Raw genomic sequence first — 12000 nt, forward strand, 5'->3', positions numbered from 1 at the left:
AAACGATACGGTCGAAACTGCTTCTGCCCAGAGGCATTGTGGTAGACTCGCATAAGTAAGCATTGTCCTTGCTGCTTCACATAGAGACCTGTTTTGCCTTTTGACAACACCATTTTGTTGTGGTGTGTAAGGAGATGAAAAATGTGTTATTCCAAGACCAGCCAAGAATGAATTAAGAACATGATTCTTGAATTCTGAGCCATTATCACTTTTGATCGTTCTAACTTTCTACTTCAAACTAAGTTCAATGTGTTTGATGAAATTGATCATTACTTGAGGAGTTTTTGACTTCTATCGAAGAAAGTAAACCCAAGTAAACCGTGAAAAATCATCGACAATGACCAATATGTACCGCTTCTTGTTGAGAGACTCAATAGTCGACGACCAACAAAGATCAGTGTGAAGAAGTTCCAGAGGTTCAATGATCTTCGAATCGATGACAATTGGATGACCCTGACGATATTGATTTCCCTGTTCGCAAGCTGCATACAACGAATCATTATCAAATTTTAAAATAGGTAAACCTTGAACAAGATCATTTACCACTAATTTATTCTGATTTTTGAAATTAAGATGAGATAGCCTTCGATGCCACAGCTAACTCAAATCAGATGATGTCTTCGAAAGTAAACAAACAGAGGGTACACTAACAATTGGTTTGATGTCAAGAGCAAACATATCTCCTTTCCTCTTAGACTTGAGTAAAACCTCTTTGGTTTCTTTATTCGAAATAACACTACCTTCCTCATCGAAGACAATTTGATTACCAGTGCCCACAACAAGTTGTGAAACCCTAATCAAGTTGTCTTGAAGACCTTCGATATAAGCTACTCGATTGGCTATAAACTTTCCATTTTTACATTCCCATAGTCTTTAACCTTTCACTTTTGGTTATTCCCAAATTTTACTACTCCGACATTTTCCAAACTTTGATAATCACATAAATTATCCTTTCGACCTGTCATATGACGAGAACAACTACTATCAATGTACCAATGTTCATCGTATTGCTCGTCACATAGTACCCACAATAAATGAAAGAATTTAGGTCCCCAAGGCTTTTTGGGTCCCTGGTGATTAGAGTGAAATGCATTATGAAATGATGAACCTAACATCCAACTCTGAACCTTAGATGTCAAACTATCAATCAAGTCAACTTCTATGGACTTAGGTATCAAAATGAATTTATTCGTTGGTGTAGGTTTAACATATAATTTCCCTTTATCCTTAGTAGTTCGTTTTACTTCAAATTTTTTCTTTAGGAACAACTTTCCACTTTCGAATAGAGGGATTCAATTCTAATGACGAAGAACTTCCACTTTGTGACTCATTCAAGTAGCTTTCATAAACTGACTTTATTTCTTCTTGAGAAAACTTTCCAGAATGAAAACGTTTTCCTTTTCCTTTGAGCCAATGATTGATGTTCTTTGCATCAGACTTCCCTTTTACGAATGAAGATTTGACCGGCTGCTTCGAAACAATATTGGGAAATTGTGGTTGTTTTGGTGTAAAGGGATCTTTCTTAGTGCTTTTGACATTCAGCTTGTCGAAATCTCTATTTGGAAATGATGATTTTGCACGAGTTTGAGAACGATTATGAAAAAGGTTATGATAACCAACAGATGTTCAATTATAAACTTGATGTCCATTCAAAAAATGTCTTTGATTTTGAAACTAATGAAAAGTTCTTTGTTCATTTTTATGAAAATAGTTTTGTGAAAACCGTGCATTTTGATGATTAACAACAAAATTCCTTTGTTCTTGGTTTTTAATAAAATTCCTATTTCTTGGTTTTTGAACATTTGATTTTTGAATTGGTTTTTTAACTTTGGAAGGACTTTTCGACAAATCATTTTGTTTTTCAGCGGGTTTGTACTGAACAAAAGACTTATTTTGTGAAAAAAGTCTTAACTTGTTCAGCATTTTTCTGTTCAGACGGTTTGGTTGACAAAACTTTTTGTTTCTTACGAGACTCGGCATTTTGCCGATAAATCTTTTTCCTTTTTTTTGAAATTGAAATTCCTTCTTCTTTTGAAATATTTTCAATTTTTTCATAGAAAATTTGAGCTTTTTTGTTTTGATTTTGAGAAACTGGTTCATTTGTTGATTTGTCTGCATTTGCTTTTTCAGTTTTATCTTCTCAATTTTGCTTCGATTTTTGCCTTGGAAAAGTAGACGAGTTCTTGTTAAGAGTATTTTCAACCGTGCTTTGGTTTAAGAAAAACCCTTATTTTGAAACTACTTTTTTATCTTCAACAACAGTTTTGTTGATTTCAAGATTCACTGTGTCTCCATTTCCTGAGGTAACAAACACTTGATTGGGAAACACCACATCATCGGTGCATTTAAAATTTGGATAAACAACTGAGTTCGATTCAAGATAGTGAAGACTCTTTTCCTTCATCACTGTGTCGAATTTCTCTGTTTCCTCATATACTTGCTCGCCAACAACCTTAGGAATTGTTGTTTCGATGTGAACATTATCACTGTCAGTTTGACTATCTTCGACAATCACACGGTCATAGTCATGAACTTTCGAAGATGAGGGTTGGCCAGTGTTAACCTTTTCCAATGAATCATTACAAATTTCTTTACCCTTAGCTATAGAAGTGACATTAATGATAGATAATTGAGAACAATCAACACCTTCTTCCTCCTTAATTTCATTGATATTGTCAGATTCATGTTCAATATCAGCAAAATTGTGTTGAGAATTAAATGTCTAATTCTCAGTGCTTTTCAAAACTTTGATTTGTTCAGTTTTGGTTGAGGTATCATTCACAATATGAACCAATTCATTAGCATCTAAGCATTCATCTATTCTAACAATACCATATGAACCAAATGTCTAATTCTCAGTCCTTTTCAAAACTTTGATTTGTTCAGTTTTGGTTGAGGTATCATTCACAATATGAACCAATTCATTAGCATTTAAGCATTCATCTATTCTAACAATACCATATGTATATGAGTCATTTGGGACCTTATCAAACTCAGAGATCTGTTTCTAACAGTCATAGGAAGTCGAATCTATTTTCTCCTTTTTGAATGTTACGAAGGGAAAAAATTTCCTATGTTGTTCCTTACTTATATCTGAGGAATGATGTAAAGTAGTAAGTTTAGCATACAATCTTTTTGCATAATTACAGTATTTGTTACATTGTTTCATTAATAGTGTATTCTCTGATCTAGTAAGATCCATATCACTAGTAACATTTTCCAGTTGTAATTCAAGACTATCTATTCTATTCCTCTTCGACACCAACCATCTCTGAGTTTCTAGTAGTAAAGATTTCGATTTCTCAGCATCACTACTAACAGAAATGAGCAAGTCATTAACATATGTAATAGTCTTATCAAAATCAGAAATAACATAATCATATGAACTAGAAATAATATTAAAGGATTCAAGAAGAGAACATACCTTCAAAGTCATTGGAGACTTGTGTGAGCTCGTTGAAATGAAGCATCTGCTAGTCACCTTCTCCTCATCTTCACCTCCTTTTTCATACTTCGTGTAACACCCGGTTTAGAAGGTGCTTGGTTGCGACTTCGGAGGCCAAGGGTATAAGCATAATTTGTTGATTCAGCCTTTTATGGGTCTCGGGTCTTATTCGGAAGGTTGTAGGGCTCAGGTGTGGAGCTGGGAGCGTAGGGTTTCTCATCACCTTTTCGTCGATATGAAGTTCGTAGGAAACAGACTTAGAATGAAGAAGTTATAGTAATTTGAAGATATGGGCATTATTGGTCCTTAGTAGAGAAAAGTAGCAAGGAGATCCCATGCATGCAAGTGGCCAACACAAGAGTACGCCTAGCGTAGAGGGGATAAGTGGTTGCGAGTGCTGGAGACGTACGCCCAACGTACGCTCAAAGTCCCTAAAGCCTAATTTTTAGGGTGTGCCACTATATAGAGAACATTATACCCTGAAGGGTCAGACTCCTTCTCACCCTTAGACAATTTTCACGAAACCCTAATCTTCTTTGAGTGTTCTTGGAGCTTGGAAGGCTTTGTGAGAGCATTTTGGTGTTTTGGATCCACCCTTCAAGGAAGCAAAGGTCAAGGCAAGGTGTTGGTGCAAAATAGAAGTTTCAGATCTGGGATTTCTGCTTCACTTCAGACCTTTTCAAGGTATAAAGTCATGAGCTTAATGATTAATCTATTAGATCTCTCTTAGGATGAGTTTATCGACTCTTTTGGTCCCAAGAATGGATCTTTATGACTCAAGCACGTTTCTAAGTCCAAGGTTACCACCCTTAGTATCATATGAGTCCCATAAGCAGTAAAGTTTCACTCTTTAGGGCTTAGTTGTGTCCATGCATGAGATCTAGCCCTTTTCATGGAATTTTGTTGTCACATTTCAAGTTTGGGCTCATTTGGTGGATTTCAAGACACCAAGTAATCAAATTTATGGATTAAGATGTTGAAGAGGACTTAGATCTGTAACTATAGCTTCTGGAATGGGGTATTAAGCACTCAATGGAAAAGTAGCTTTAAGAGGAGTACGCTGTGCGTACATGCAGGTACGCGCAGCGTAAACCACCTTCAGGAAGTATGCTTAGCGTACAAGGGAGTATGCCACGCATACTCATCAGTTATGGGCTTGGAGTGTTTTGGGCCTCGGGTTGGGCCAGGCAGTGGACTTTGGGCCTTGGGGCCTTAGTGGACCATCAGAAGTTAGACGTTTTGGGCGAGGAATATGTTTGGGCTTAAGGTAAGTCTCATTAGTGGTATTGGGCCCAATCTAGCAAATTAGGCCATTAGTGGGCCACTAGTGGGCTTGGAAAGCCTACCTAGTGTTGGGCTTTTGTTTTGGGATTGGGCCTTAGTTAGGATCATACTGGGCCAGGGGTAGAATGGCCATTTTACCCCTAGGCATGGATTAAGGATTATGGTATTGGGGCCCACTTGATAATTGGGTATATTGATCGGTATTGATAGCTCAGGAAGGGGACAAAGCAGCAGCTAAGGATTTATTTCAGGAAGCTTCTGCATTCAAGGTAAGTTTTCTCACCATACCAATGGGTCTTCGGCACCAAGGCCGACCCATTTTGTGATAGTCGGTATATTTGTTGTGTAGAGGTGTGTGGCATATTTATGAATTGATACGTGGTAGAGATAGTTTTTACGGCTAATGGTAGAGGTAGCCTTGGTGGCTAATGGTAGAGATAGCCTTTACGGCTAATGGTAAAGATAGCCTTTATAGCTAAGGGTAGAGATAGCCTTTATGGCTAAGGGTAGAGATCGCCTTTATGACTAATGGTAGAGATAACTTTATAGCTAATTGATATGTGATATGTGGTAGAGGTAGCTTTTATAGCTAATTGATATGTGCCATGTGGTAGAGGTAGCTTTTATAGCTAATTGATATGAATTATGTGGTAGAGGTAACTTTTATAGATAATTGATATGTGTTATGTGGTAGAGGTAGCTTTTATAGCTAATATGATATGTGGATTGTGTGGGGTATGCTCTGGGGAACTCACTAAGCATTAGCTTACAGGTTGTGGATTTGTTTTTGGTACTTCAGGTTCCAAGGGCAAGGGCGAGGCGTGATGGCGCGACATGCATTCTCTCTCAGGCGCTTTCACGGGACACTCTGATGTTTGGAATAAAAGTTGTATTTGACTTATGTTTTGAAAACAATTATAACTGGATTTCTTAATGTATGGAAGTATGTTTCATGATTCGAAAATGAAAATTTTCTGTGAAAAATTGGGTCGTTACAAGTTGGTATCAGAGCCTTGGTTTGAGGGATTCGGGTACACTCTTAGGTGTGTTAGGACTCAAACTAAGGAAATGGTAATAGTGTTTTCAAAAATAAAATGAAAAAGCTTTTAAAGAAGGAAAAAGATGAGAGTGCAACACGCGTGATCAGACGAGGCAAGTAAGTAGTTCCCCAATGTTTTAGCCATATTATACTGATATTTGAGCTTTGATGGTTGTATGGAACTTGGTATGTGTATGCTTTTAAAATTGTATACGGTTAGGCGCTTATAGCTTCAAAATGATTGATTTGGCCTTATTTCCTATTCCTCGTATGGTTGTGGTCCTAGGGTAGAATCTTTTATTCGAAAGTCTATTTGATCCTTTTGTGTATAATTTGCATGCATAAAGGCAACCTGAGATGATTGGTCTGATTGATGTGAGTAGAGAAAATATTAGGAGGTTTTGGGATTTGATGTATACGGTAGTTTGTGGGATATGGTTTAGTTTTTGGATGAATTGGAGTTATCAGGTAGAGCATTGGGGAAATGTACTGGTAGGTATGGAAGGTAGTATTGGGCCTGTACTACTGAAAGCATAGGACCTATACCTGAACCAATGTTAGATCTGACGACTTCAAGGAGGACCGGTGTAGGAAGATCCCTTATATGGTAATCCTAATCATTGTGATTTATGACATTTCAGTTCAGCATGGTGATGACACGATTTGGAGCAGCGGGATCAGGATCGGGATCTAGATCCGGGGCTGGATCAGGCGACACTACCGATGACATTGATGAGAGGCTGCGCGAGCTCATTGCAACCGAGGTTACCAGGGGCATCCTTGACACTACCCCAGTCATTTTTAGGATGGTCAAGGAAGGTATGATGGACATTATGGAGGAGAGACTCAGGGCATTCAGGGCTAAGATTGCTACAGGTCAGGTTGGAGCCCAAAATCCTTCATTATGGGAGTTCAAGGCGTGTGGGGTGCCAGAGTTTTTCGGGGTCAGGGACCCCATTGTTAGCCAATGCTGGGTGGCGAATACTGAGAACGCTCAGCGCACGAGTTATTGCCCAGATGCGGAAAAGGTAGGATTTGCTTCTTGTATGCTGAGAGACAGGGCCCGATATTGGTGGGGCGTGGTTACCAGCCAGTGGGAGCAGCCGGTGTTGCTGAGATGACATGGGCCGAGTTCATTCGGCGATTTGACTTGGATTTTGCACCAGCCATTGAGGTGTAGAGGATGGTGAGGGAGTTCCAGGATTGGGCCCAATTTAGCAAATTGGGCCATTAGTGGGCCACTAGTGGGATTGGAAAGCCTACCTAGTGTTGGGATTTTGTTTTGGGATTGGGCCTTAGTTTGGATCATACTGGGCTGGTGTAGAATGGTCATTTTACCCCTAGACATGGATTAAGGATTATGGTATTGGGGCCCACTTGATAATTGGGTATATTGATCGGTATTGATAGCTTAAGAAGGGGACAGAGCAACAGCTAAGGATTTCTTTCAGGAAGCTTCTGCATTCGAGGTGAGTTTTCTCACCATACCAATGGGTCTAAGGCACCAAGGCCGGCCCATTTTTTGATAGTCGGTATATTTGTTGTGTACAGGTGTGTGGCATATTTATGCATTGATACGTGGTAGAGATAGCTTTTATGACTAATGGTAGAGGTAGCCTTGGTGGCTAATGGTAGAGATGGCCTTTACGGCTAATGGTAGAGATAGCATTTACGACCAATGGTAGAGATAGCATGTATGGCTAAGGGTAGAGATAGCCTTTATGGCTAAGGGTAGAGATAGCCTTTGTGGCGAATGGTAGAGATTGCTTTATAGCTAATTGATATGTGATATGTGGTAGAGGTAGCTTTTATAGCTAATTGATACGTGACATGTGGTAGAGGTAGCTTTTATAGCTAATTGATATGTATTATGTGGTAGAGGTAGCTTTTATAGCTAATTGTTAAGTGTTATGTGGTAGAGGTAGCTTTTATAGCTAATATGATATGTGGATTGTGTGGGGTATGCTCTGGGGAACTCACTAAACATTAGCTTACAAGTTGTGTATTTGTTTCGGGTACTTTAGGTTCCAAGGGCAAGGGCGAGGCGTGCACTCTCTCTCTCTCTCTCTCTCTCTCAGGCGCTTTCATGGGACACTCTGATGTTTGGAATAAAAATTGTATTTGACTTATGTTTCGAAAACAATTATAACTAGATTTCTTAATGTACGAAAATATGTTTGATGATTCGAAAATGTAAAATTCCTGTGAAAATTTGGGTCGTTACACTTTGCATATAGGGCTCCATGTGTGGGGTTCCTCATCTCTTCGTCATCTAATCCAGACGACCAGATTTGATAAGTGCCATCTCCTTTAACACTTCCCTTCACTAGCAGAGACAAACCCTTCACCCTTGCTCTCACTTCCTCTATCTTCTCCACATAGTAAGCCTCATCCTTCACTTTTTCCTTCTTCTGTTCTCTCTTCCTCAACATGCAATCGATTGCCATATGATTTGCACCATTGTAGTAATGACAATCGAAACCAGAATCTCCTTTTAATTTCATTTCTGGCTTCTCAACCACATACTTTTTCTCTTTCTTCTCCACTTTCATTTCAACTCTCACATTCTTCCCAGATGAGTTTCCCTTGAAATCACTTCCTTTAAACTTTGGATTGAATGGCTTTTTGTAGAACTTCTTGACTTTATTATTCGAATAATACGCCACCGCTTCGTCGTCTGAGCTCATGATAAAACCTTCGTTATCCAAACTATCATCACCAGCATATTCAATTTCAGTTTCTTTTCCATGGACTTTTGAAACTAGTGCCAAGGGGATCGCCCAAACTCAGTTTTCCTTCTTCAAAAATCTCATTAATCTTGCTTTCATGAGCCTTTAGAACATTATAAATATCACTTAAAGAATAGTTGTCAAAGCTTTGCTGTGTCTTGATCATCAAACTAATGCTCCTCCATTCCTTCCGAATCCCTATAAAGAAAGTAAGATTATACTCCATAGTTGAACGATTAAGGCCATAACGACTGCACTTGAAAATTAATTCATTTAGACGATCATAATACATTTCAATGGTCTCTATATCCTTCTTTTTGAATTCACCTAACTCAAGCAGACATTGCTTCATAGAGCTTTTTCTTGTCTTCTCATTTCCCTAATACTTTTCCTTCAAAGTATCCCAGATCTCCTTAGCTTATTTGCAACCACGGACATAGTTGTAAACCACTGGTGGGAGAGCTCCACGAAGTTCACACAAACATCTCTTGTCGTTTTCTTTCTGCTTGTCTGTTTGCTGACCAACGCCTGGATTAGAACCAGCAGTTCTGACTTGTTCAAGCAAATTTGTAAGATGATTTCCATTAGTATTGCACTTCCATAGATCTTCACCAATTCCATTTAGATAGTCATCCATCCTATCTGCCCATTGATCATAAAATTCAGGAATCGACAACGGAATTTAAGTTGATAAATTGACAAGATGAGAGTAGGAAGTTATCGTGTTCATGTTAAAGTTCACCATTGTTGTACGGACAAAAATGATGAAAAGCTTTAGAAAGAAGAATTTAAGGAATGAATCTTTCAGAAAAGAATCACTGAACACTCGATTTATCAAACAAACAACATAATCGAATCAAAACAATTGAATAGAAACAATTTTCTAGATCAAAAGTGCGGAATATTTTGAATGTCAAACATCAACTCAAAAACATTTGAAACAAAGAGAAAATCAGAAATCAATTGAGAGAATCCTTCTTTGATACCAAATGTAGTTCGTATGATTTGAGTAAGCAAAATGAAATCATAGTATGAAATGAATCTAGAACACAAGACGTAAATATAATCCGTTTGGCTCAATTAAACTTTTGAAAGATACAAGAGAGTTTTTAGAGTAAGAAAATGAAGTTCCAAAAGCTACTCTAACCCTTATACCTATCCCTATTTATAGGAATGACAAAAGTAAGCAAAAAGTACATAAGGGCTAAAACATGAACGCTTCGACTTTTACAAGTGCCCTTATGAAATACATTCAACAAATACTACAACGTAGACTTTGACACTAATACCAGACATAAGACACTTCAACACCTCACAACTTAATTTTGTTGGATTAATGTCTAAGTCCATAACTATAATTAGTAAGAATTGACCTGACCCGGCATGGTCCATTTGGGTTGCATGGCATCACGCATTTGGATAGACTAAAATGAGAGAAATAACACTTAAGGTTTGTTAATATATTATAAGTTCTAATATATTAATAAGGTTATTTAAATAGTATTGATCAAGAATTAATTTGGAATTAATTAAATGATCAAAAGGAGACTAATTAAATATATAGGTAGATTGTGTAAACATTCATTCTTTTATATGTGGGCTTGTGATCCAAGATTCCTTATGTTGGACTAAGTCCATGGGGTGACCCATGGATACTCCATGGAGGTTAAATTCCATGGAGCATAAGGAATGGGTAAAGTTATGAGTTACATGGTGTAACCCTAATAGCCACCATATAAAAGAATCCCATGGCTCAAGAAATCGGGAACTAGTGTGTGAATATGAGGGCTAGACGATTTCAAGAAGTGTTTCTTTTTATCTCAAGTCATTCCATGTGCATTTGGTGTTGTGTGAACCATATGAGGTGTCACACTTGGGGTACTAGGCACTCAAGCTTCATGAAGACAAGCTACATCAAACAAAGGTATGTATTCTATCCATTTGATTACCCAAGTATCAAGTATTGTATGATTTATAGGGTAATACCTTGGAAAGTTCATATTTGCACGTATAATAGAGAAAACATAGATCCAAGGTATTTAGGGTTTCATGTACACTTAGGAGTGTTAGAATGCTCAAAACCCAATAGTGGTATCAGAGCGTAGGCTTGTTTTCTTGTTATACTTGATGCAAATACATTTTTCGAAGCCAAGAAGTTGTCCAGACAGAAAACTCGACGAGTTTCTTCAATAAACTCGACGAGTTCATGGTTTATTGCATGAACTCGATGAGTTCTCTATATAACTCGACGAGTTTTGGCCCCTGACAGCTTACTTTCGTGTTTTTTGGCTGGAATTGGACTAGGAACATTACTAAAAGCTATTTTTGGACATGTAAACCAATTTTTGATGTGGTAATGTTCATGCTAATCCAATTTCAAATATAATTGTCAATAGATTCATGTTTTGTATTAGTTTAAAAGTTATTCTAATTACATGAAAAAGTTTGATGTGAATTATCTTTGTTCATATGAGTTGCTTAGATTAATAGAAAAGTTAATTGATTATGTGTTTTCAATCCATTTTAATCTAAGAGTTGATTCTAAAATGTGTTTTTGTAACTTGTCCTCAAGTTATATGAAAAGTCAGATTTAAGTTTCATAAAACTCATAAAAGTTGGCAATGGTTACAAAAAATGAAGAGTCTTGTCCTCAAGTTATGGAGGTTGAAGAGTCACTTCATTAAGTAATAAAATGTGTAACCTTAATTAATTCCATAAGTTACAAAATAAAGAAAAGTTACATTCTTTTATTAGTTTAAAGTCTTCCATAACTTGTCCTCAAGTTATGGAACTTGAAGAGTCTTTTAATTAAAACTACTTTAAACACATAAGTTATGGAATTAATTAGTTTTAAATAGTTTCAAAACTTGCCCTCAAGTTTTGGAATTTGAAAAGTTTTCACTTATGAATACTTTAATTCCAAGTTAGCCCTTAGAATTTTAAAAGTTAAAATTCAACCCTTATACTTTATAATATTATAAGTTAATATATATATATATATATATATATATATATATATATATATATATATATATATATATATATATATATAAGATTAAAGTTAGCCTTACCGTTAGTAGGCCTCATTCACGAAGCCGATGTATAAGGGGGTATAAGGTTACTGCCTATAAAATGGCGGTTTAATGGGTGTCCACTCTCACCCACTGCTTCCTTGACTGGTGGAGGGTCATTAGCCGAACGGGCAGGACAAGGACTAGAACTCTCCCTTCATTAAAAGTATTAATGATAAATACTAAGTAACTAAACGTTTTATAAATACCCAATCTTAGTTACTTAGGAAAAAGTGAATAAGGTGCTAATCCATGAAATTACACTCTGCGCTTTGTTTAACTTGGTTGGTGGAGCGTGTGTGGTTAACCGACACACTAACCTGGACTTAACAAGGTAGGCAAAGGGTAACTTAATATTTATCATAGTATCGATGGAGCATGTGTGGTTAACCGACACATCGATTAAGGAGTAAATATTAAGGGTACCAAGTA

This window comes from Lactuca sativa, chromosome 9 (assembly GCF_002870075.4).
Source record: "Lactuca sativa cultivar Salinas chromosome 9, Lsat_Salinas_v11, whole genome shotgun sequence".
NCBI lineage: Eukaryota > Viridiplantae > Streptophyta > Magnoliopsida > Asterales > Asteraceae > Lactuca > Lactuca sativa.